Below are 27,354 nucleotides of genomic sequence, written 5' to 3'. Positions count from 1 at the left end.
TGTGTGAAAAAAAATGGGAATGAACATTAGGAACACCCTCTGTTGTGCCTCTTTGAATGTTGGGACTAAATTAACCTCAACCAAAACAGTCAATCTTCATGTTAGGGTTAGGAAAACCTGTGCATGCCCAGGGCCCTAGAAATATGAGAAATCTGTAATAGGAGATATATGAAATATATGAGAAATATGAGAAATATGAGGGGAACAATAAGAGCAACGAATGGGGCTGCTAAGCTTATCCTCCTGCATTTCTGTGCAGAGATAAGGAACTTTAACATATCGTGTGATTCCACCTCAATTTCTCACTCTCTTCTGTCCCTTTTGAAGTGCTTATGGCCTTCAGTTCTTGAATTCCAGTCAGGGGAGTCACCCCACCAAGTTTCAGTTATACCAGTCATATTCATTCTCCTGGATTAAGAGTTCATGTTTGTGCTATTTGTTCCCCATGTGCTTTACGCTCTAGTTTTCTTCCTATTTTTTTTTGGGGGGGGGGACTATTATTGGGCACTGTTAGAGATGCTGTCTCTGTAGTTGTGCACAAGCTTTTGTCTGTTGTTATGCCCAGGTGTGCTTCTTCTTCCCCTGTAGGAATCTGTTTAAAGCCCTCCTGATAAACTTCTCCATCTCATAGTCAGACAGACACTTCACTGGCCTTGGAAGGTGCCAGCAATCCATCTTCCAGGAAGGGTAGTCCATGGTCCCAGAATCCAACTCTTTCACATTGAAACCACCATCATAACCAGGCACTCGACTGGAGGCTTTTTAAAAAAATTTCCCTGTGTATTCCTCTTTTTAGATTTTAGAACTGGAAAGCTCAGAGAGAAAACTATCTGGACCCCAAAGTTCTTGACTTCCCTTCTGCAAGCTTCACATATCTTCAAAGGTCAGCTTGGCAGTGGCATTTGTTCCCATGAGTATAGAAGGGTAGGGTATGTATCAGTGGGGTGTATAAGCCTTGGTAATCTTTCCAGTCATATCATCATTCTGTCCTCCAGAGAGACAGCAAATCTGAAAAGTCTACAAGTCTTCCTGGCATAGATGTGTTTCCATCCCATGCAACAGGGAGTCTCCCAGAATTTACACTTTCTCTTCTTGCTCTTGTAAGCCTTGGTGTCACTGCCACTTCTTGGTTGACCTTCAGCTTCCTGTTCAGAGTTGCACAGAATGACTTGCAGTTCTTGCATGGCAAGCTGCCCTCCAGTCTCATCCTTGAGTAACTGAGAGCAGCTTGTGTATTCCACTGCTTCCCCTGGTTCCAAGTGTCTTCTAGTTCTGTACCTGTCACACTTTTTCAGGAAGTTTCCTCCTCATTTTCCTTCCCTCATGATTCCCTTCTGCCTCAACTTGCTGTTGCACTCCTGTATTCTCAACAACTCTTAGCTGGTGCAGTTCCACCACTCTAATGACTCTTCATCTTGTTTTATTACCTTGAGGGTGGACACCCAGCTTTTCTTCTAACAGGACCACTAGCTTTCACTTGTTGCACATGCAGGCATGTTGCCCTGAGGCAGGAAACTAACATGGCACAGATGTTGCAGATCATCACCAATGGGGATTCTCCTAGGCCCATTCCTTCTATGTTTTGGATTCTAGCTTGTTTGGCCTGCTGTAACAACCATTGCTTCCTCTTGTCTTCCCTGAAGGTTAACAACACAGTCTTATCAGTATCCTGACTGCAGGATCTCAGAGCTGGGGCCTTGAACAATCCTGTGCCTGGTGCCTCCCTCTTTGTCCCCTTTGCACCTGATGGTATCGCCATCTGCCCCATGGAAACTCAGGGCTTGGCATAAAAGGACCCAGGGAAGAGAACGCTGCCTCTAGTTTTTGCTGCAGTTTCAAGGAACAGTGGTTCAGCCCATAGCTTCTTTCATTCTGGTAATAGTCTTTGTTATAACTCCATTATTTTCTTGGTTGCTTTGAGGCATGTGTTGTTAAATGCTGCCTCTGTCATTTGGGTTCACTCTTCCAAATCCATTTAGCATGCTGCCTAGCACCAAAGCCTCATTTTCTTTGAATGTTCCCTGCCAGATACATGAAATGAAGCAAACAAGCAAGGCATTTACTTGCACTCTCATTCCTTCAGTGGGTGGACCCTTTTTCAGTTTTAGCCCAGATCCATGCCAAGGCTGAACCAGTGGACCAACCCTACTTTCATGTCCTGGTGCAAAAAAGTCTTCCCTTTTCTCCTTTTCAGGGAGTGGAAGAGTTTAAGAAAGGTTAAGTGCAGGGTTCTGGGGGAAAAGAGCATGCCCCTTTCTTCTCTGTCCATGTGCTTCCTCTCTACAACACAAAGCACAGCACAGGCCGGAAAAGATGGGTAATTGAATGACTCCATCTTCTCCAATCCATGTGAGCTTCATGCAAAACATAGGCTGGAAGAGGGGCATCCACAGAGTTCATTGGCTCTCCTTGCCAGGATGGTCCTAGGGGTTGTAGGCACAGCACTCTCAAAGAGACAAAGTCACTGGGTACCGCAGCTTTCCAAGTCTGCACAGTCTACCCAAGTGTCGGCTCTGAGTGCTTAGCTCTGAAAAACCTGGCTGCAAATTTCTGGGTACTCAGCCAAATTTGTGGTGCTGAGTTAGAGATCTCACCTATTTTTTCCCCCTGATTGGCACCTCATCTCGAACAGTTACATAATAGTCAAGTACAGCCTGCATCGCTCCCTGCTGGAAATAGCTTACTGATCAAATTCAGCCAGTGCAAATGAGTAAGAATTTCATTCCTATAAGAATTTGCCAGAATTCACTTATCTCTCCCTAATTGGACAGAAAGCACTTTTTTAAAAAGCCAAATGTCAGAAGAAGCAAAACTGAAAAGTTGCTTTGCATTGACATATGTATATCAATATTATTATTGAATGAACCAAAACAAGTAAATTCTGCAGTAAACTGTACATTGTTTCTCTCTTTCTTGAAGTTAATTTTAGAAATTCAGGAACAGTAGAACACAGGGCAGAGTAAACCAAAAAGGCAATAACGAAACAGAATGGGGCCCCTTTTCTCTGCTATAGCTATAGCAATTCCCTTTCTCTCTTCATAATTTGTGAGTAGCACCAGTCACAGATTCCTTGTAGGGTTTCCTTCAGCCATGGGCTTAATTCCAAGTGCCCTCTTATGTGGACAAGAGTGGGTTAACAAATGCAACTTCTCCACATTCTGTTGTCCTTCCCAATCAACTCTATTATATCCAAGATTTGACAGAATCATTTAACTCCCCAGGAGTTGGACTGACTCCATGTGGATGCCCTGCTGTTCTCCCTCAAGCAGGAATCAATATGAGAAAGATACATTAATAATGGAAAACGTTATTGGCATCATGTTGGCTTGAGAAACTCACTTCAGGCTGAACTTAGGTCACATTAGCATTTGCGAACAATTTCTAAAACTCAAGAGTGGAAGAAAGAAGGAATTAGGACTGCTCATGTTTTTCTTTGGTATTCTCATGTGCACGTCGTGTGCAAAGTGGTTTGATTTTTCTTTTCCTCTTGAAATGAAGACTCCTTTGGTGCATACATGTGCATCAATATTAGTTACAAGAACAAGATGGCAGAATCTTGCCCTAATAAAGGTCCAGGTGAGTCAGAGCTCAAATGTTGCCCACCTAGAGAAAAGGAACCTATTAAGAAAGTCCTCAAGACCTCCTTTGTGAAACCAGCAATTAAGGCAGGCAAGAAATTTCTGCTGTAATCCCAGTTCTGTTTCAGTACTTACATGGTAGAGTTGGAATCAGTGCAGCGAAGGGCCACTAGGATGGTGACTGGTTTGCTGGGTAAGCCATATGAGGAGAGATTGAGGGAGCTGGGTCTTTTTAGCCCTGAGAGGAGAGGACTCAGAGGGGACCTGCTAGCAAGATACAGGTATGTGAGGGGGTGTCATGCAGATGTGGGGCATGATCTTTTCCTCCCTGCAGTGGAGGGCAGGATGCATTGTAGTGGAGCAAAGCTCAGGGAACCAAGATTTAGGGTGGATGCCAGGGAGCACTTCCTGCTGGTTAGGACCCCTAGGGCATGAAATGGGCTTCCATGGGAGGTGGTTGAGGACCTATTGGTGAAGGTGTTCAAGGATAGGCAGGACATGCACATGGTAGGCATGCCATGAACAGAACCAGGGACAGACTAGATGGCCCAGGAGTCCCCTTCTTACTCACTCTGTTTTTATGCTTCTACATTTACATCCTTTTCATCTGCTAGATTGCTGTGATGTATTTTATGACTACTAATTCTTGTTACTACCCTAGCTTGGATACCTAATCTATTGTTTTCTAGCCACCGGTGCTTTTTTTCCTTTCCACTCCCCACCCCCTCCAGCCTTGTAATTACTGTGTCCATCTTCAGTCTTGTTATTAAGTCATAACAAACTAGCTTAGCAATCCATTGAATCTGAGCCTCACTATTTCCACTATAAATCTAAGTGTGTTCAGAACCTGCTATCATCCAAGAGAAAAGACAATCTGCCTCTGTTCAGAAGCTACAGAATGGTACTTCAGCTCTTTATTTCAGAGGAGAAAGCAAAATAAGATTCTGTGGAAAATTATTGCCTACCTTTTGTTTCCTCTGTTTCTGGAAATGGGATATGGAAAGAGAAAAGGAATCTGAGAGAAGTGCCACAAAATGGCAGTAACTGGACCAGAGCAGATTTGAGTGTCCTAGTACAAATGCTGAAGAGCCAGATGAGGCCGTAAATGACTGATTGCTTGAGCTGCTGGATCAGAGGAAGCTGCCCCAAGCCAGTCTATGGACTCTAGGATAAAAGCAGCCAAGCTCCCAGGGAGTAGGCAATCAGAGTGAGCAAACAGGACAACAATCAGGAGCTTGTCATGGAGTGAAGCTGTTGTGGAAGAGAAGACAGTGGCAGAGGCAAAGGGGTGAGGAGCCTGGGAGAGCCCAGCAAACAGTCTTTTCCAAGCGTCCATGTGCTCCTGAGAGCAGCAACTGCAAGGGAGTGGCCTGGTTACTAGCAGCAGCTGTGTGGGTGTGGAGATTCATTCTGGTTCCTGACCCCTAGCTGAGCAGATCATGTGTCCAGCTGGTCCAGGGACTCTGGGCTATAAGCAGCCAAGCTCCTGGGGAGCAAGCAACCAGAGCAAGCTAACAGGGAGAGCAAACAGGAGTTTTGTGGCAGAGTTCAGTGGAGGAGGTCAAGGGGAAGGTCCCTAACCATTTTACCTTGTTTTCCCCTGTTTCTCCATTAGTTTCCCCACACACCACAAATTTGTTTTCTTCTATGTTACACACTCCCATTTTATTGCTAAGACTATGTTGTTAACCTTCAGGGAAGACAAGAGGAAGCAATGGTTGTTACAACAGGCCCAACAAACTAGGATCAAAAACATAGAAGAAGGAATGACCCTAGGAGACTCCCCAGAGGTGATGACTTGCAACATCTGTGCCATGTTAGTTTCCTGCCTCAGGGCAACATGCCTGCATGTGCAGCAAGTGAAAGCTAGTGGTCCTGTTAGAAGAAAAGCTGAGAGCATTAGAGCAGTGAGCGTCCATCCTCAAGGTAATAAAACAAGATGAAGAGTCATTAGAGTGGTGGAACTGCACCAGCTAAGAGTTGTTGAGAATACAGGAGTGCAACAGCAAGTTGAGACAGAAGGGAATCATGAGGAAAGGAAAAATGAGGAGGAAACTTCCTGAAAAAGTGTGACAGGTACAGAAGAACTAGAAGACACGCTGCATCATTGGAAGCAGTGGAATATACAAGCTGCTCTCAGTTACTCTGGGGTGAGACTGGAAGGTAGTCCAGTAGAGTTATCAGATATACTTTACCCATGGAGGACAGAGCGTTTATGTAACTGAAAGACTGCCAAGGCTCATACAGCCCACTGACACACATCCCTTTCTTCTTATACATGTATAAGACACACATCCCTTTCTTCTTATAAATGATGCTGCCAAGTGGAACTTTGAAGAAATTACATAAGACTTTGAAGCTTTAGGGAAGAAAGCCAAGAACTTTGAGGCTCAGATAACCTTCTCTCCAATCCTTCCAGTTCTTGGAATTGAAAAGGAGGAATAGACAGGGAAAGAAAAATACTCCAAGTGAATGGCTGGCTACAAAGGTGATCCTGATGCGAGAGATTTGGATTCTGAGATCACAGACTACGCTTCCTGGAAGATGGTCTGCTGACAAGGGATGGGTTGTACCTTACAAGGAATGTGTTTGGCCACCACATGAAGAAGTTTATCAGGAAAGCTTTTAAATGAATTCTACAGGAGAGGGAGAAGCACACTTGATCATTACAACACACACAGGCTTATGCAGCACAACAGAGCAAGCAGCTCAGTGCCCAATAACAGTCTAGAGCAGTGGTGGTGAACCTATGGCCCACGTGCCGCAGCGGGCATGCAGAACCCTCTCTGCCGGCACATGAGCCAAGTCGCCCCAGCATCGCCCCAGCAGCCGAGCATTGGAGAACAGCGCAAAGAGGGGCCATGCGCATGCTTAGAAGGAGCAGCGGCACCAGGCGATGACGTCATGAGCCTTGTCCGAGCTTTCGCATGGCCGGTCAGTGTGCTGCCAGGGATATATATATATATATATATGTGTATGTATGTATGTATGTATGTATGTATGTTTGTATCATTGAAAGCTCTGTTATTGTGTTTTTCTTTTAAGACAAAAGATGTTAATGTATGAGTTGTTTCTTCTAAACTAAAACCTCAGTATTCAGGTTTTATTGCAGTGTTGGCACTTTGCAATAAGTAAGTGGGTTTGGGGTTGCAGTTTGGGCACTCGGTCTCTAAAAGGTTCGTCATCCCTGCTCTAGAGTATAAAGCATGTGTTCTTCTATGTCTATATGCAAATGACCAGGGTATAGGGAACAAAAGGCAGAAACTTGAACTCTTAAGGAAGAATACATCCAGATAGGTATAACTCTAACTTGGAGGGATGCCTCCCATGACTGGTTCAACAGGATATAACCTGTTCAAGAAGAACAGAAGGAACAGAAAGAAAGGCTGAGTCTTGCCATGTGGAAAAGACACATATTTCTGTGCAGAGATACAGGAGGATGAGCTTAATAGCCCCACTGAGAGAATCTGAATTAATATACATGGGACAAGGAAAAGGAATGATAAGATCATTGCAGGGGAAATTCTAAATGTACAATTACAAACAATCACAACAAGGAAAAAGTGTATAAATAACAGAAGAAACCTATATGGCTTCACAAAAAGCTTAGAGATGAAGGGGAAATATTTAAAAAGGGCATGCATAGGAAGTGGAAGGAAAACCAGGCTACAAAAGGAAAATACAGGCAAGTAGCACAGAATTGCAGAGATGGCGCTAGGAATGGACTGAGGTTAGCGAGGAATGCTAAATGCAACAACAAAGACTTCCTCAGATATGTCCAAAGTAAAATACAGAGGAAATCAATGGGAGTTCATCTATTCAGTGTAGAAGGCCAAATGGTAATAGATGGCAAAGCAAAAGCAGAAGTGCTCAATTCCTACTTTGGCTCACTCTTCTCCTGAAAGAAGATCTATGATATTCCTGATGAAGGGAAAGTACGAGCTGAAGGAACAGAATGGAAGCTCAAGACTGATAGGTCAAGGATTATCTGAGCTGAATAAGTTCAAAGCTTCAAGGCCTGATGTTCTCTGTCCTAGAGCTATAAAGGAGCTACTTGAAGAATGCTTAGAACTATTGTCTGTTATCTTTAAGAAATCACGGGTGACTGGGAAAGTGCCAAATGGCTGGAGAATGGCTAATGTTGTCCCCATCTTCGAGAAAGGAGAAGAAGGAGAACCTGAGATGTACAGACCAGTCAGCCTGACATCAGTCCCTGGAAAAATTCTGGAGCAGCTTATACAGCAGTCAGTCTGCAGAAACCTTGAAAGCAATGCCATGATGGCCCATGAACACGTCCTGTCAGATCAATCTGATTTCATTTTTTGATTGAGTAACCTCCCTGATGGAGCATGGGGATACTGTGGACCTAATCTATCTTGACTTCACCAATGTTTAAGAAATAGTGCTCCATGATTAGCAAACTAGTTAAAAGTGAGTCAGATGGAAAAACAATCAGGTAGATCCAAATTTGGCTAGAGTGCATCAATGACACATTTTCATGTGCACCGTGCAGAGGTAACAAGTGTGCTAATGCAGGGCTAGTTGTGGACCCAGTGCTCTTCAATGTATTTATTAATGATCTAAATGAAGAAGTACAGGGAACAATTAACAAATCTGCAGATGGCACAAAACTTGGTTGGAGAGCTAATACCCTGGAAGACAGGAAGAAGATTCAAGGTGATTTTATAGAATCAATTAGTAGTTAGAAGGGGCTAAGAAGGCAATCAGGTCCAACCCCCTGCAGTTGCAGAAGACCAATTTACACCATCCCACTCAGATGGCTGCCCAGCTTCTTCTTGAATGTCTCTAGTGTGGGAGAGCCCACCACCTCTCCAGGCAGCTGGTTCCACCGTCATATTGCTCCGACAGTGAGGATGTCCATCCTGAAACTGGGTTGTCAGAACTTGAACTCTTTTAAGTTCTACACTCTTTTATCAGCAAGAAGAGATCTTGACCTTTGTGACAGCCTTTGAGGTACTTATAGATAGGTTGGAGCACTTGATATGTTGGAGCACTAAACTGGAATGAAATTCAATAGTGACAAATTCCAAATTCTGCACCTAGGAAAAAGAAACCAAATGTATCATTGCAAGAGGGGCAATACTTGGCTCAAGAATACTACCAGAGAGAATCTTGGAATTGTTGTAGATCACAAGCTAAAGATGAGTCAATGATGTGATGTGGCTACAAAAAGGGCAAATACTATTTTAGGCTTCATTAATAGGTACTGTGTCCAGTTCTGGGCACCACAGTGTAAGAAAGATGCAGACAAGCTGAACAAGCTTCAGAGGAGGGCAACAAGGATGATCCAGGGACTGGAAACAAGCATGCAAAGGAGCTGCAAAGTACCATGAGTGAGGAATTATGGGTGCACAATAAATCCCTCGAGTAGAGAAGCCCAGCATCTCACGCATTGCAAGCATCCCCTTGCACTGCCACCCATTCCTTTTCTTGCAAAACAAGGATGTCTTTGACAGAGAGAGACATGACATTTGGAAGAGGGAAGCTGTCCACACTGGAGAGACAGGAAGCCTCATGAAGCTTTATCAATTCAGAGTGGCGGGAATGATGAATGTAGGCGTTTAGAAAATATTAAGGCAAAATAAATACTGGTATCAGTTTCCTGCAGACCTTTATAATATATGAACTAAATCAACAGCCAAGAAATCCTGGTATGGCTGAACAACAGAGTCCTGGAAACAATAAAAAATGCAGATTATTTCTGGAACAGTGTGTCAGTGCGGTACATGCCTTTTAATGCCTATAAAATGTGGCAGCTGGTTATGAAGGATTAGCGAATAACAAAACACATTATTGCCGAACAGTCCTATTTTTCATTAGGTGATGCCACAACCTTGTTGTGTTCTTGGCAATAATAAATGTGTATTGCGAAATGTGTATATTCAGCAGTCACTCCACTCAGAGTATTTTTAAAGAAATGGTAGCCCCGGCAAATGGAGCAATAAACAGAGATGGCTCGGCTGTATTCCTAAGTATACTTACTTGCAGATTATTTCCATTGAACTCAATGGGGCTTACTGCCAAATCGACTAGAATAGAAGCAGAGTTGGAAGGGCATACAAAGCCATTGAGTCCAACTGCTGAGTGAGCTTACTGCTGTCACAACTCATGAATTTTGCCTACAGCTCTCTGCATGAGTTTAGCCTGCTGCTTTACTGAAGCTTCTTCTTCCATTTTCATTGCTAGAAGGAAACGCATCCTTCACATGGTTTTTGTGTAGTTCTCTCCCTTTCAACGCATTCTATTAACCAACCACAAGATGGTGGTGTTAGCACAACTGTAACAGTGTGCTGACTTCTTACCAGGCTTGTGTTCCAGTTTGTTGTGATTTAAAATTTAATACCAGACTTTTCTCACTTGAAAGAAAATCTGCTAAAAAGGCTGGAAAACACAGGAGAGACTCTAAAGGATGATGACATAAAAACTTCTGTCAGGAGATCACAATAAATGCTTCATGTAAGGAAGCACTGAGGGAGCTGCTTTCAGCTATCTAGTGCTAACAGTGCAGAGGGGGTGGGCGGGAGGCTGGGGCCCTGAATGGATCTGGCATATGCCCAGAGCACTGGATTTCTCCTCCCTGTGCCACTCAAGCATGCTCATTTTGTCCTCCCTGAGGCCCACTGCACCCTCCAAGATTTTCATGATCAGCTCATGATTCTTCCCATCCTGACTGGGAGGAGGGCAGGATGGAGACACTACTTAGTCTCCATAGTCACAGGACCTCAGAGCTGGGACTAACTCAGCTGGGATAATGTCTACTTATGTGTCTACTCACAAGTAAGCACTGCTAAGTCCAATGCTCTCTCATGCATGTGTTTAGAATCTGTAGCTTTAGTGTGCTTTTTCAGAGATTGCTGAATCTTTTATGCTGCATTCAAAGAGAACACATGGAAAAGACGGATCTGTTCATAAACAGATCATGTTTCACCTGTGGGTCTGGCTTACGAATCGAGCTGGTGAACTAATGCTTGATGAGTCAGCTATGAGGTACTCTGGAGTGTTTAAAAGATAGGAATTTAGTTCTCCATACGTACGAGGCAATTCATGCATATTGCATGTCATTTCCTGTTCAAAGCAGAAATAATTGAATAGGAAGCTGGTTACCCCTTTACATTTTTTTTCTTTGTGTTTCCATGGTTCACCATAAGTCCCTCACTGTAGATGGCATCCGTTCAGATATAATAGATTGCACACACATTTTGACATTAAATCTCTTTTCTGGAGTAGGGATAGCTAGATTTCATGCTTGCAAGATCTACCTTATTTTTAAAATATGTAACAGTCAGGGACTGGTGCAAAAGACATGCCCTTGGTATTAGGAATGCCAGAGAAATATGCAATAGAGTTAAATGAGTTACGATTGCTGGGAATCCAAACTGGATTCCACAGTAGACTGTCCTTTTCCAAGAGAGATGGATCCCATGGACTTGGAGACAGGTTTTCCCATTTGGAGTCACTTCTGCAAATGCACTGATCTGCATTAGTTAACGTTGATTTGCACTTTTAAAAATGTCATTCTGCTTATGCTGATTCAGGTGAACTATTCTGGATTGGCTCATTTGTCCAAGGGTGCTAAAGTGAGTAAATGCAACTGGGACAACGCCATGGTTTAAAAAGTCTGATTCTATTAATGAGAGGATGCTAGAAAGAGACGCACCTGGCCATACCCAATAGATTTAACAAAATCTGTAGATTCCTACCTAAAATTTAAAAATGTGGAGGCCAGAACTTACACTGAATACCAGAAATGAAGGGAGTTCACACCCTAAATCCACTCTATCACCCCCAACGTTACTCATCTTGAGCAGTAGAACTTAGGGTGTGTTATGGAGGGAGGGGAGGCCATTTGTAATTGCTAAAAGTAAACAGTTTATTTATTTTTATCTGGTGCATTTTCTTTTTTTAAGACTGCACAATAGTCAAAGTTTTCCTGGGAATCAGAATTTCTTGCCAACCTATTGCAAATCACAAAGCGCTCTGCTGGCAGGGCCAGATCTACTTTCTGCCCACCCTTGTTCTTTGGATGAAGATGATGATGATGATTATGACGACAATGATGACGACAGAACTTGGCAGAAAAGAAATTTAAGCTACCTGCCAATGGCAGTTAGGATTAATTAGTGTAAAGGCAGCAGCTACTTAGCATACATTATGTATAAAGATAAGGACTTAAAAAACTGTGCTAGATTTGTTTACACATTGAATTATTGTAACAGAGAAAGCTGCTGGCACTAGAATGAGCAGTTCAAAGCTTTGGATAATATAAACTGATTTGCTCTACGCTTTGGTTCTCCTCCTCCTACCTACAGTGATATGGTCTAAAAATAGTATTACTTTTTATTATTCTGTATGTTAATTGGGGTGGCAGTGGAGAGGTTTGAGTCCTGAGGGATAGTAAGATGAGAATGAAATGAGGGGAGGGGCTCTTTATAACACTTCCTTAGAGCGGCTGGCCTCCCTCATTCATTAACGTGAGGGACCCTGGACTAAACTGGCAGCTACAAAGGATGAGTCTGCCTTCCAAAAGCCTGTGCCAAATTCGCTTCTAGACAGATACCACCCAACAGCACCTCAAGAAAGGAAAAAGACCTTATTAAGCTAATGAATAAATCATGATATTCCTGCAATTTCATATCTCTCTGGGGTAATATACAGTTTCAAAGAGAAAGCACCTCCCTTTTTTTGCAATAATATCGCAAAACCATCTACTTGGATTGGTAAATGAATTGGTATTTTTGAAAATCCAGCTTACTATTCCAAATATGTGAATGCCACTTTTCAGTGCATTACTCTACTTTACTACTCAATTTTTGTTTGTCAAATCCCTGGCTCAATAACTTAGCCGTTCAGTGAAATCTTCATCTCTCCGAAAACCAAAAGACATTCTGAAAATATGGAAAATCATATTGATTTCTGGTTGATGCTGAAACAATAATCTAGGTCAATTGCGGCCCTGCGAGACCAACAGAATAAGACATAGTCCCAGCCTCCTCAAGCCTGGATTCCTCTGGATTTTTTAGAGCACAGTTCCCAACACTCCCGGACAATATGGCTGGGAACAATGGAATGTTTCATCTTAAATCTCAGGAGGGACCCAGACTGGGGGAGAGTCTAGCAGAGGGCACTTTGTCAGTGGCCACACCCTCCCAGGTGTATTGGCAGGTGTTGCCTCTCAGCTCTAGAGCACCAGCGTTGCCTGCCGCTGGTCTCAGGCTCACTCACTCGCATCTTTATGCCAGGGAATGCAAGAACCCTGCCTGAAACCTTGAAGAGCCATTAGTGGTCAGTGTCACTGCTGCTAGGCCAGATGAATGCTGGGCTTCTAGTGCTTAGCTGTAACTTGGCTGCTGCAGCAGGGAAGCAAAGGGGAAGCAAGGGAGGCTGCTGCAGCAAGAAGCAAAGGGGACTGCCTGAAAAGACTGGTGTTTAACCAACACTCATTGGGTAGTACTTCCTTTGTAATAGGAGCACTATTGCTAACGGGCCATTGAAATTGGCCCAAAACAGGATTTCCAATAAGTCCTGGAAATCTTGTAACCTCAGCGTAATATGCCTTAGGACAGTCTTCCTGACAGCCACCCATGAAGGAACCTGGGAGCTGTTCCAGGTTTGAGATCAACAAATGCTCTTTATGGTCATCTCATTTACATCGATATGATATTTTCACCCGTTCACAGCTAGCCCAGGAACTCTACACTTTCTTTCCTAGGACTACCAAATGGGGATAATTCATTTCCAGTTGTGCTCGTTCAGCTGATCATTAAAGCTGCTATGTATGGCTTTTTAGGCATTTAGGGATCCATAATTGTACACACACACACACACAAACACACACACACAATGGGCTATAACACTGAAAGCAGGTCATTAAAATGCTGACAGCAACTTTCTGATTCATATATGTCATTTCTTTCCTGTACGTTCTCCCTTCTAGTTAAAAGACAAGCTGCAACTGGGAGAATCAGCAACTTTCCATTACTACAGATTTTAGCCAGTGAAGCACAAAAAATCATGATTAGGCAAAGAAGTAAAATGGGCACAAATTAGTCTGAACTCTGTGAGGTTTTGGTTTTGAAGATCAAAAAAGTAGTTGGTCAGTAGAATGTTGTTATTAGAATTAAGTACTGAAAGCTGCTATAAAACAAGTGGGAAATGTTTTGGGAGAAATAACGGGGAAGCTGCACATCTTACTCTGCACAGATTTCCAAAAGGAAAAAAAAACTGTGCGCATCATTGCAGAACATAATTTAAGTGTGGTAACATGCAATATCCTGCATGGAGTATATTTACCACTGCACAGGGTGAGCAGAGGATAAGTAAGAACATTTAGTGAGAAAGAGAGATTTGACAAATGCAGCTGTTCTCATTCATGCATGACAAACTGAACCTGCAAAAATTCTATTTGCTCTATCACTAATACAAATGCAGGAGATTCACCTCCTTTGTTACTGGTCATCACTGTACATAAAAGAGGAATTTGATATATTATGTGAACAACATTCTTCCAGGGACATGAACTAGAAAAGCAAATTGAGAAAGAATGAACAGACCTTCTTTAAGCAACAACGGTAAACACATGCCTTTGAAATAAGCCAGCATGATTACTTTTAGTTCACAGTATCACATAACACCACTCATTTATATATGACAAAATGTGTGTATTTGGTTTTGGTTTTTCTTTCTTTACCATGCTTAACCCATATCATTTAGCCTGACTAGAAACTTTAAAAAAATGTGTCAGGTTAAATAACAATTCCTTTCAGAATGCAAAATGACATTTGCATTTCATTTTGGAAGCTAGATTATTAAATTCAGGAGAAACCCTACATTTTAGCATTAGACAGCCTGCTATAACTGTGTTCTTCCAAGTTTTTTTTTATTGAATTTTCAGCATTTTGCACACAAAGCAATCACTAGGTTAACAACTATTCCATAAAAGTCTGCACTGAAACACATATTTACATACTGTTATTTCTTATTGCAGGACATACACATTAATTTCTTCAAGGTGGAAGCAGTAAATGCAAACATATCAATATGATTGATTAGTGCCATATAGGAAACATGGACTCTAAGGGATACCACTTTGATTGCAGCAGACTTTTTAGACATGTGTTTAAGTTTTCAGAAGAGGCAACAATGACAGCATCAAGAGAGATTCATGCTTTAGGGGCACATAAGGGTGCATTAGTAAAAGCAAGAGAAATGGGGAATATTTCTAAATCCCCATATACACAGACCCCTGCCCCCATGTAACACTTTTTGAAAATCCTCGGGCAGTGGGAATGATGAACAAGTGTGCTACTGGCCATCTCCAGGATGCTTTAGCAGCTGTCTCTCTGCAAACAACTTGAAATGTGAATGATTGAGATACAACCGTATCAAGAAACGGAAGGTGTCTGTCAGTTCCCCGCCGTGTCACCTGCTCTCTGCTATGCTCCTGCCTGTGCTCGCTCTACCACAGTGCCTCGTGCCATTGTTCCTGTCTGATGTTTCTGTCAATATGTTTTCGAGCCATCATTTTGTTCCTGGTAAGTTTATAATAACTGCCTGGGAAGACTAAAAATGTCAGCTGATGAAACAGAACACACAAGCTTTGGTCTCTTCCTCAGGCAGAAAAGTGGAAAGGAGAAGAATAAAAAGCTGAGCTTAAAGCAGAGTATAAGTGGCAGCTAGTTTCATTTCCAGGGCAAATGTTTCCATCGCTTCAGTAGATGCTGTGTTGTCAACAAGCCTTTAGCGCAATGAAAGCGTTGGATCCAAGGTTTCAGGCTCTCTGACGGCATGCGGAAAGTAACTCTGTGTTCTTCACACTGGATTCACCCACTGTGTGGCCAGATTCCTGCAGCAACGATAGTATCTGTGTCAAAAATGCTTGCCATCCCCAGTAACCACCTGAAAATTTATACTGCATAAGTTAGCATATACGCAATCAGATTTTTTTGTGGGAGGGGGCACATCTGTCTCCATAATTGTATACACCAGGATTGTACAATCCACACTCCAACACTGGAAGCCTGGGGGGTATCCAGCCATGTATCCACCCACTAACACTTAATTCCTTACCCCAAAGAGGATGCTCGGACCGCTTTTTCCCACTGTTAGCAGGAGAAATGAGAAAGAGCAGTCTAGATCAGGGTTCTGAATGGGCATATCTGTCCATTTTCCCAATCCTGCATTTGAATCCTTCTGAACTTTGAGAATTTCCCTGTTAAAGCATGCATTAAAAAATCAGAAGCATTTGTGCACACATGACTCAGCAGGCGTACATTTTGGATGCATATTTGCTGGATGTATTTATTTATTTTTTCCAAGCCATTTCCCACATCTTAGGCATTTTAACATTGTTTTCCCTAATAGAAACAGTCTGCACGCTTAGACTGGAAAATTTCACAGCAAAATATGAAGGATACATGAGTTTTAGCTCATGCAGAATGGTGGGCGGGAGACACAAAATCAGTTCAGTGTGCAATAAATACAAATTGATCACATTTCTTCCCCATTGCAAAAATAGCTGGGGCAGAGATGAGAAAATGCTCTGCACTCCCGCCTCTAATGGGGTATTCAGTAAAGAGCACAATGGATCAAGATCACTAGCATTTGCATTTATATATGCTTATTTACACATGTAAGGAGTGTGCAGTCATGAAACCCAATATCTGCTGTAGCCCTTCAGAGAAGTTTGTTTTTCCCTGATCTATATTAAAAGGTAGTGTGTCCAGGTTCCCAGCCTCCAGAACCAGTAATACAAATCTAGGATTTCTTTATGAAAAGCACATGAGCATAGTATGTTTCCTATACTGAGCTACACTCACAGATCATTTTCTGTGGCTCCCACAATAAAAACCTAGAAATGCAAAGGGCTTTTCCATTCCTGCATGTGTAGAAATCTGCACTAAGAAGCCTGATTATTTTAAGGCACAATCTTATGTAAGTTTATGTAGACAACATGTCTACATAAGAAGCTCTGTTTTTCTGTCTAAATTTGCATAGGTTCATGCCCTGTAGGTCCCTAATATGTTCTTACTGTGGTGAGGAATGTAAATTTGAGCTTTTTATTTGGAGTCTCTTGGTGGAAAAGCAAATGCAAAGAATTAGGATAGTGTCCATAATTAAACACAATTACATATAATTAACACATCACTTAAAACATAATTAAAGTGATATTTTGCACAAGTTGTTCTTATTTGAAGTTGGTGGTTTTGTGCAGGGTTGTTTTGTTTTGTGGATGCTTTCCTTTGATACCATGAAGCTCATCGCTGACATCTTTGATAAGCAATAGCCTATCAAGTTAGGTGCTAATCAACTGCATTCAAAAGAAATATTCATCTACTTTTAAATCTGAGCAATACTTTCCTTCATCTCTTAGTTTTGAAATTGCAGCTCTCAGAAGCTGTGCTCAGACAGTAGGATCAAGACAAATAAAATGCTGAAAACTGAATAGGTTTGCACAGCACACCTGATCATTTCATTTATCAATTCAATAAAGCTTCCTGAACAGCAACAATGAAAAGAGGGGGGAGGGACACAAAAGATTCAGCCCCTGATTTATGGGCACAGCTTCAAGTTCTGACTTCCTTTCATTAATGAAAATATCGCCTGGAGCATAACTCGAATCAGGTGCCCTGTCTCCAGTCCTGGAAATGTCTGGACAATTTGATTAGCATCCTGAAGCCACCCGAGAGAAAACCAAGTGATATCAGCTAAAACAATTTGTCACGGAGCCCCCTTTGTCCATCACACATCCATATGCTGGGAAGCACCAAGAGTGGTCAGCTGCGACACCACATTGGTCCATTGTCTGTTTCTGAGATAATGACCTGGTGTGTCTTCCTTTTTCCCTGTCCCAAATGAGCCTTTATCTTTGCGGGTCCATTTGGCAGCAGCTTAGGCACTTTTATACGGGAAGAGTTTCCACTGAGAACATGGATAAGGCTGCACAACTAAGGACACCCGAAGTCCATCTGCAATATGTCGTCCCAAATGAGTGCCTTCCTGAAAATGACCATCAGGCACGTTCCTCACTACAGGGGACATAAAATGTGTGATAAAGACGAGTGTGAATTGGCAACCCTGTGAGATCCATATTTTAAGAGGCATCGAGACTCTACAACCATGTTGAAGCAGATGACAGAAAATGGAACAAAATGTTAAGTGCTCGCAGTCCCCATGTAACGGCACTCTGCCAGCTGCTTGAATTATTTACAGGCAGTTTGGCTAGCTTTCCCTCTGTTGATTTTGTAACATCATTCTTTTTGCAAGCATTGTAAACAAGCAAGAATATATCATTATGCAAATTCTTCTCAGCTATCTTCTTCAGAATAACATCTAGTTTCTTGGGTGCTCTTGGGTACCTTTAATTCTGCTCAGTTGGTCATGGAGATTAAGCAAATGCATTCCAGTGCAAAGGGTCCCTTCAGACATTGCCAAAACTGCCTCATCACCCATATGCGTTTAGTTTGGGGCACACCATGACATATGCCCCAGAAATTTTTGATATGTGATCCAGAACATTTCGAGCTGCCCAAGTACAATACCTACCCAAATGGAAGCCTGATCAGTAGCCTTGCAGTGATTTAAGAGTTGTGCCATCAGCAGACCAGTAAGAAATATAAGTTGAAGGCAGAAGGCAGCTATGTGCGACCATATAGGAAGAGACAACACTGGCTCCTTTCTTTCTACACTTTATTCATCTCCACCAGGAATCTCCCTGCCTTTCTCAGCTTAAATTCCCATTGCTTGCAGCTTGTTTTTAAAAGGGAGAAAGGACAAGAACAGCTCTCTGATTTTACTGCCCCGAGGTAGAACATTTCACCTCCGCAGAAACTCAGTGGCTTCAACAGATAAAATGAGTCAATTAGCTAAACATCTCCCCTTCCCCCTCTACATTTAACTTCTCCCACATATCAGATTATGCCGAAAGGAGGTCAGGACACCATGTTCCAGAAAGTGCTGGGGAGATGGCATCCAGAGTGCCTCCTGGCCCTCCCAGCAGCTGCAGGTCTGCATTTAAAAACAAACAATAGCCCTCAGCTATCCTTCCTTCATTTTGATTATTTCTTGTCAAATAGCCAAAGCTCTCTGGGTGAAAGACAATAATGAATATGCAAACTCCAGCATAATAAAGACATAATAAAATCACCTCACCTCATGTATGTTGTACAGATGTGCATAATCTTTTCACTCTGTTCCTAAATTCCTCTGAAGTAGTACCCCTCTGAAACTAGCCACTTGTCTTGGGAATGCCTCCCTTCAACACACACACAAAAACATACCCTTCTACACCTACAATTGACACTCTTCTCTTTGTCTCCTTCCCTTCTCAATCCTGGTCTTTCCATGATTTTATTCCATCTAGGGTGGGGTTCCCCAAGCTTCGTGGGCTTGTAAGCATATTTGCTGTTCTGAAAATGTGCTCTAACACTTTGAATCACCACAAAGAGAGTGCTGTGGGTGGCAGGGTGGATGAAGTGATGGTTACAAATATGTAGTGAGGCTCACAGCTATGGTCGCATGGGCAAGTGACGGTTCATCTTTCTATATGCTTCTCACTCTGATTTCTCTCCCTCCTTCTCCTTCTCCTTCCTCTAGCTCACTTGCTTGCTCCTGTCTTCCCTCCCTCCCATTTCCTCTTTCTTTCTCCATTCCCTGCTGGCTCTCTCTCTCTCCTCTCTCCCTCCCCCTCCCCCTGTCTCCCCTCTTGCACTCCGTGGTTCCCCTCTCATCCTCTACCCCCACTCTGCCTCCTCCTTCCCTTTTTGGATTTCCCCATTTCTTTGTCCCCATACCCACACCACTGACTAGAGCTATCTCTCCAATCATTTCCATGGGGTGAGAAAACTGGCTGGATGGGGGGTGCTGTTCAGCCCTTCACCAAGGACTTCATTGCCTCAAGGTTCCTTGGAGAGGATGGGAGGACTTCACCCCCCCCCACCTTTAGCCACATTTATTCAATGGGGATGCCTCTCCCCATGGAAGAATGACCCCATTCCTTTGCAGGGGGTGATATTTTGCTGGGCACATTATCTTGGCCCCGCTGGCCCAGCAGAATCAAGAACACAATACAGTGGAACAGAAGCAGCAGCATTATGCCAAGCCGGGCCATGGGTCTTGTCTAGCCCCTTCCTGTCAACCGGCAGCCATGCTTCTTCCCCTGAGCTGTATTTAACTTCAAAACTTCTCTTGCCTGCTACCTCACCCAACTTTTTGAGAAAAATGGATTCACACAGATTCCTCCCCTCCTCGGCATTTTTCAATGTTAAATTGTTTCTCATCCAGCCAGTGCTCCCCATTGACTCTGCCAGCTCACCTCATGATATAGGTCCTTTCTAATAGGTCCATAAAGATTTGCATAGATTTTAGGTCTTCACCATAGCTTTTATTTTTAACTGTGAAGCTGCATAAATGGCAGCATATTTTAGCAGTATGAGCAGGCCATTAGTTTTCTGCTCTACACAAACAAAGTAATAATTGGAAGCTATCTGGGCAAGCACAGAAATCTTGAGTAAAACTGGGGAAAATGTGTTGCACTGGTTACAAAAACCAAACACACTTCAAAGAGAAATATATCCAATAATGTTGTTCTGTGGAAACAGACTGTTAAAACACACAGTTGCACTGCCTCTAGATAAGTTAAGCAGGAAGAATGTATTACCTTGTCCTTTGAATCTAATACCCTAAAGGAGGAAAATTAGCATGCAATTGTTTTTATTTAGTCTAAAACAGCAGCTATTCCTCAAATGTTTATGCAAGATTTTTCTCATTATTTTAAACATCTCAAATAACACTTTTTCATCATCACGGTAGGGCTGTGCTACCAAGCATTACAAGTCTAATTTGGGTTTGATTGCAACATTTCTCAGTAGCCATTGCAGTTCCCTCAATTTGGATCAGAATCCTGTATTCTTCCTCTAGTGTAGTGCACCCATAGCTGTGACCCTCACTTATTTAGATGAGTGAGCGGGCCCACACCTTTTATTCTCATGTGGAAAGGTTTTCATTGCAGCAAATGGCAGTGACAAACGGACCACAGGGCATGTTGAAAGACTCCCTAAAACCTTTGCTAGTATCCTGAGCTGGGCCAAGTTCCCAGCACTGACTTCTTAGGAAAGAAAAGTATTTCATTCAAGGATAAAGGACATCACTTTATGTCCTAAACAAGTCCAGTCAGATGTTCTTCTCAAGGCCATTTATTGTTATGATAATTATTTTATTCCTGAGTATATTACAAAGAAACTGGAGAGCGAACCATTACAGAACTGAACAAAGAGGTATAACAACGATGGTCTGATTTATGGTATAGTATAATATATTATTTCTATACTGCCTGTAGCCAAACTTGGGAAAGGTCTTTGGAGCAGAGGTAATTTGCCATGAATAGAGGGGGAAGGAAGGGTGAGGTTATGACAGATGCATAGAAATGTCACCCAAATGGATGTGTGTGAGTGTGTGGTCGGTTGGTCGGTCGGTCGGTCGGTCTGTCTGTCTGAGCTGGAAGAAAAGCACGACTGCACTGAATTTCATAAAATCTCCATGCATAGGCATCATGTTCATATTGGATATGTCTGAGCCGACTGAAGTTCTATTTATCGGAAAACTGGCTGCTCTCTTTTCCCAGCCATTCTAGCTTTGGCACGCTCTTTTGCTAGGTAGCTCACACATGGGGTCCAGATATAGGCAATCCAAGTTCAAAGCTAAAGCTACAAAGCTCACTGGGTGTCCCTGGGGAGGAACACACAGTCTAACCAAACTAACACAGTCGCAACTAAAATGTTGCCCAGGGCTATTTAGAGAAAGATGGGCTACAAGTGTAACTCATCAATAAATTTCAATGTGGTAAATTCTGGTAAGGCTGCTCTGTCCCCCTGGCACTGCCTCGCTATGTTTATCTCCCAAGTCTCTTTGATCGATGTGTGTTCCTTTTGTACACTGGAACAGAAACCGTGAGTGTGTGTTTGACTTTTTGAAAATTATTATTTACGTAGAGGTAGCAGAGCTACCCTTGGCAGATAAACTGCCTGTATTCCCATCCATGAGAGTAGGGATGGCGACAAGGAAAATTTCCAGATCTCTTAGACTTCCACTGCCAGCCTGGCCAGTGGCCATGAATATTGCAAGTTCTTGAAATCCACATCTGGAGATCTTTATACTGCTCATTCCTGCATTATGGGCAGTACAGAATGGCTAAATAACTGGAGCAGTATAATCAAATTTAACAGAGAAATCCCACAATAATTTGAAAACAAAAGCAAAAAAGTTAGTTAAAGCCAGGCATTTAGGTTTGACACATCAGCCATCGTGATGCATTTCACTGTGACAGTAAAGGTGCCAAGAGCCCTCAGTGGTGAATCTTCCGCTGGCAGTAATGCTCACCTGTTTCTGCGACACAGAGCTGGCTCTCCCATGAGGTATTCTGAGGCAGCTGCTCACTATGCAATGAATAGGCAGTCATGGGCCCCGTGGACCTTCTCAGTAGGGGACATAACACTCCATCAGGAGCAGTGGGAGATGCTATCCTGTGACCAGCATGGAAATAAGCCATCTGGCCAGCTTTTCTACCTGGCATGGCAGGCATCAACTCACTAGCTGAGCCGCACCATGGTCCTATGCCAGGGATCTTCATGGCCTACCCAGGCCATGGATGGATGGATGGCTTTGGGACAAACCCAGTGGGTTCAGAAGGGTGATAGTGCAACTGTACACTCACCCAAGCAGGGTGGGGTAGGGCTTGGCCTGGGGATTTCTTAGCAGGTGGTCAGGCTGAGCTAGCTCTCCCCCCATGCCTGTGACAGGGCACAGTATGAGATTCAGCAATGCAATCCTGTGCTACAGTGCTTTGAGGGCAGCTCAAATTATCAAGGGGCTGGAGCAACTCCCCTGTGAGCAGTGGCTACAACAACTGGGATTGTTTAGCTTAGAAAAATGGTGAATCATGGCCAGGAATAGAGATGCTTAAAATAACACCATGGAACGTCTTGCCATGGGAGTGGTGATGGCCACCACTTCAGAAGGTTTTAAAGGGGATTGGACAGACTCATGGAAGAGAAGGCTGTCAGTCAATACTGGCCTTGCTAGCTGTGTGCTGCCTCCTTCACCAGAGGTGGCATGCCTGCCCACACCAGTTGCTGAGAAGCTTGAGCAGGTGGAGGTCTTGCACCCGTCCTGCTTGAGGGATCCTGTGAGTGGCTGCTTTGCAAACATGTGTACAGGATGTTGGACTAGATGGATCTTGGGTCTGATCCAGCATGGCTTTTCTTACTTTCCTCCTGCTGCTGTACTTGATAGAGACCCATAAGCGCAATTGAGATCCTCCATAAAGCAGCACATAAATGGCAGATGCTGTTAACTAAAAAAGAGAGAGGAAATCAAGGATTTTGCAGTAAAAAGATTGAGGCTTGTTTTTCTTGAAACGACTATTGAATTTGACCTGTGTGTGTTTTCTATAGTGAGGGCATATCCCAAAGAGATGCCCCATAATTAGATCATCAGAAATGAAACAGTAGACCTTTAGATACAAAGACGTGTGACAGTTTTGTATTGAATCAGCCCTGTTTTTCACAGTAGGTAGAGACTGAAATGTTATTTGGTACAAACACAGCAGGGAAAAGAAAACACAGTTTGTGCAATAAGCATATATTTGAGGAATGCAAATGAGCAATATGTATTTCCAGAATGGTTTCCATGAACATTGATTGGAATATTTTTTTTAACTGACTATATCTCTCCTGGGTCCATGAGTATCATTGCTGAGATCTTTCATTTGTTTATCTTCTTAGCCAAAGCATTTAATTCCAAATTAACAGAATAAAATGCAGGGCCTTCTTTTTATTTTTAGTCAGTCAGGAAATAGGACTATGCAGCCTTGGTGTAAGGGTTGCATCCAATCAACACTAGCCCAGCATCAGCACCTGCAAAGGAGGGATCGATTCTACCCCAAGTGGGGCAAAGGTACCCCACTTCCATTTTACTAGATGGTCAGTTTGTTCTGGAATTCGAAGTTAGTGCTGGAGTGCCCAGTTTTGCTTCTGACACCAAATTATTTACAATGCTCAGAACAAAACATATTGTAAATTGCTCTGGAGGGTTTCTTCAAACTGGGACACCAACATGGTAAACGTAGCTCAAAATAAGCAAGCATAAAGTGGTGCATGTTGGGATCCAGTAGCCAAGCTTCATGTATGTGCCAGGATCTGGGCTGATGCCACTGGTTCAAGTCTTGGGGTTGTGGATGATACTGTGAGGAATAAGTTAATCTAGTGTGTGGCTGCCATGGAGAGGGCAAATTCATTGTTAAACGTAATTAGGAACGTTATGAAAAAGAAAATTGTCGTATCGTATTGCCCATGCACAAATCTATGGTGTGGTCCTACTTAGAATACTGTATGCAGCTCTGAGCCACACCTAAAATTGATATTGTGAAAATGAAAGAAGTGTGACATAGGCAACTAAATTAGAGCAGCCCCCATATGAATAAAGGTTACAACATCCAGAATTGTTTTGCTTAGAAAAAAAGATGAGCAAGCAGATAAATTTTAGAGGCATACAAAGGTATGTGGAGAAAGTGGATTGGGAGAAATAAGCATACTGCTTACCTATTTGCAATTTTTCCCCAATACACAAGCATATTGTGTATCTTTTTGTAGCATGTTTTAGCAGAAAGGCAAGATAAAGAAGGGGACACTCCAATCTGGATAGCTAAAATTTTCTAAACTCTACCTCTGTGCTGCTCCAACCTGTTATGTCTCTGCTTGAGGAGTCTGCATCTGAAGAAATCTTCACCTAGCTGCAGAGATAACCTGGCTTATGTAGATGAGGCAACAACAGAAACCAAGTGGGGAATATTGGGGATGGATGAGAGGACGGGGCCCTCAAAGGGGAATGAAGTGAGATTTCCCTCTTCCCAGGTTGACTCAGAATCTGAGTCAGAGTTGGAAATGCCACTACCTGGAGAGATGCACAGAGGTGAAATACCAGATAACATTCTAGCCTGGGTCTGTAACTGCAGCTGGGAGCATGGGTATATCTAACCAGCTCCTGATTAAATCCTGATTAGTATGCCAAAAAAAAAAAAGGGTTGGACACAACATCTCAGCCTACTTCTGCAACCTAGACCTTGTTCTTGACTCCTTGCCTTTGTTGCCTTGGCTGGACTTTTGGGAACAACCATGGACTGATTTTCAACATCAAATTTCTGTTGAATTCTTGGACTATTGGCCAGTTCCACTGAACTTTAGACTGGACATGGAATTTTTTTCTGCTCGTGCCTTGGCAGGACTCTGATATTTACAAATATTTTGACTGACAGAGTTTTTGCTAGCATCTTTGTTGCTTATCTCGACGATGAAATAGTTGGCTGAGCTCCCAGCTTATTATCTGGACAGTAATTGAAGCCAGCTGTAAAAGCAGGGCACCATCCTGCAAAACACTCAGATGGCTGATTTTCGCCACCTAAATGTCATGCGGCAAAGTGAGAGGGAAGGAGATTGAGGCACTGCCAGGATGCCTCATATTGCGGTGGAGCCTGCCTCCTCCCCTCCCGCCTGGAATGCCCACTCCGCTCTGTCTCCAAGGTCGCTCATGCAGACGCAGCCAAGTCCTTTCTGCACTGGCTGTGGTGGGGATGGGGAGGCACCCAGCTCTGAGACCAAAAGGGAGGTGATCGCTCACTCCTCTCGATACAATAGATCAGAGCAGAAGTCAGTTTTGACCCAGCCAGAATCTTCGGAGGGTTTGCCATATGCAGTTTATTAGAAAGCTCCTTTCTCCTCACTGTTCATTATTTTCTTATCATGGAATGAAGTATCAAGGAGGAGGTCGTGGCTGATCGGCTGGTGCACTGAAGTGCAGCACGGTACTCCGCAACGCGTTTGTCACTGATATTACTTCCATTACCGTGTAAGCCGTGTGGTCCCTGTTTTATAGAACTGTCTGGCTCTAAGAAACTGGGAAAGGTCACCCACGTTAATCCCATGACCTTGTTTCATGTCACCAGTGACACAACAGTTTACTGACATTTGAAAAATAAAAGCTGAGCACTCACTCAAAGTCAGAAAATATAGCATAAGCCAGGAACTGCAAAATAACAGCAACAAGCACATTTCACGCATCCAGAGGACTAGCTGCACAGAAGAAAGCAACAGGGGGTTAGAAGCAGGGATGAATGGGAAAGCCTTTATTCATTTATGTAGCTTTTATCTAGTCCTAAACACTTTGACCTGGATGGAAGGTTTACCAAGAAGAGTGAACCATTTACCAAGTGGCAATGTACTCCTTTATGCAGGAGAGTTTTTTCTTGCAAAGCATCCCTGCCTTTGAAGAGCTGTCCAGTCCAGGCCCAAATGAAAGCTAAAGAACCGTCTGAAGGAAGAGCTGGGCTTTGACGTTGTGCATTAACAGTCCAGCAGAATGAGCAAGCACGCAGGTTGTCCAGGTACAAGCATCCATGCTATGGTTAAAATGTACTGTATTTTTCTGTAGACTATAATAATTATTATTAGGTTATAATAATGTTAGGACCTTCCTTCCTTCCTTCCTTTCTTCCTTCCTTCCTTCCTTCCTTCCTTCCTTCCTTCCTTCCTTGAATAAGTTTTATTCTTAATATATACCTAACCAAAAAAAAAAAAAAAACTAAAAAGCATCACTCATCGATAACATCAGGCCTACTGGGTCAGCCCCCACATTTTTTCTTTTTATGTTAAACTACAAACAAATTTAAATCTATGCGTAGTCCCATTTCTCTAGCCAATGATAAAAAGAGTCCCAAGTTTGATAGAAAGGACTTTTATTTCTAAGTAAGTACCTATACATGAAAAGTCACATGTGCATATGCCCCCTGTTTTGGTGGTGCGTGTCCTCTGTTTTTCAGCAATTTGCAAGTAGGCAAGAGCAAGGTTAGGCCACCTGGTGCTACCCAACATTTAGAACAACAACAGTCATCATGGTCAATGGTCAGTGGTCACAGGACTTGCAGTGTGAAACAGTTGATGGCCACCAGGCTACTTACCCTGGTGCTACAAAGTTGCTTTAGAAAAGTAAAAGAAGAGGATTTCTGCTTGACCAACGGCTTGTACAAAGACTTGCAGAAACATTGGTGTTAGACCTGCTGCTGAAACTACCTCTTCTGTTATTGGGTAAACTGTATGGGATCCCCCCCCTCCTCTCTGGAATGCCCCATTTTTGTCTGAGGTTCATGTTGCAACCACAAAATGCAGCTACCCTAGTGCTTGTTATGGCTGCTGAAAAAGGGGAGGGGAGGGGAGGATCTGATGTTGGATCTTCCTCCCAAGATCCTCAGAGTGTTCATGAGCTCATGGCCCCTTGGATGTTCTGTGAATTGCTCCTTAAAACAGAGCCATACTCTGTAAGGCAAGGGTTTCTCTGCATGAGGCCTTTACCATGGTCCTTCCTTCACTCTCAGAGGTATGCGAATGTGCAGTCTTTTCTTTATTCTCTTGCTGCCAGTACAGCTGGACAGATAGCATATGATGCAAGTCCTTCCAGATTATGTTTGAGGTACCTCTGTACCCAATGTTCTGAAGGTGTTCATCATCCTCATCCTCACCATCACTGCCACCACCACCATCATCTGCACATTCATAGGATGGAGGAGGCCTTGAGGACTTGCATCTTTACTGTTTGACAATCAGAATAATTGGCACAGCCAGAAGCACCTTCGTTTTAACCTCCCCACTCCTCCCTTCCCTTCTTTCCTGTGGTGCCAACAGTGCTTCTCTGTCAGGGTTCCTCACCCCACAGT

This window comes from Varanus komodoensis, unplaced genomic scaffold, assembly GCF_004798865.1.
Source record: "Varanus komodoensis strain SLA01 unplaced genomic scaffold, ASM479886v1 scaffold11, whole genome shotgun sequence".
NCBI classification, from domain to species: domain Eukaryota; kingdom Metazoa; phylum Chordata; class Lepidosauria; order Squamata; family Varanidae; genus Varanus; species Varanus komodoensis.
Note: the sequence above shows the minus strand (reverse complement) of the source record.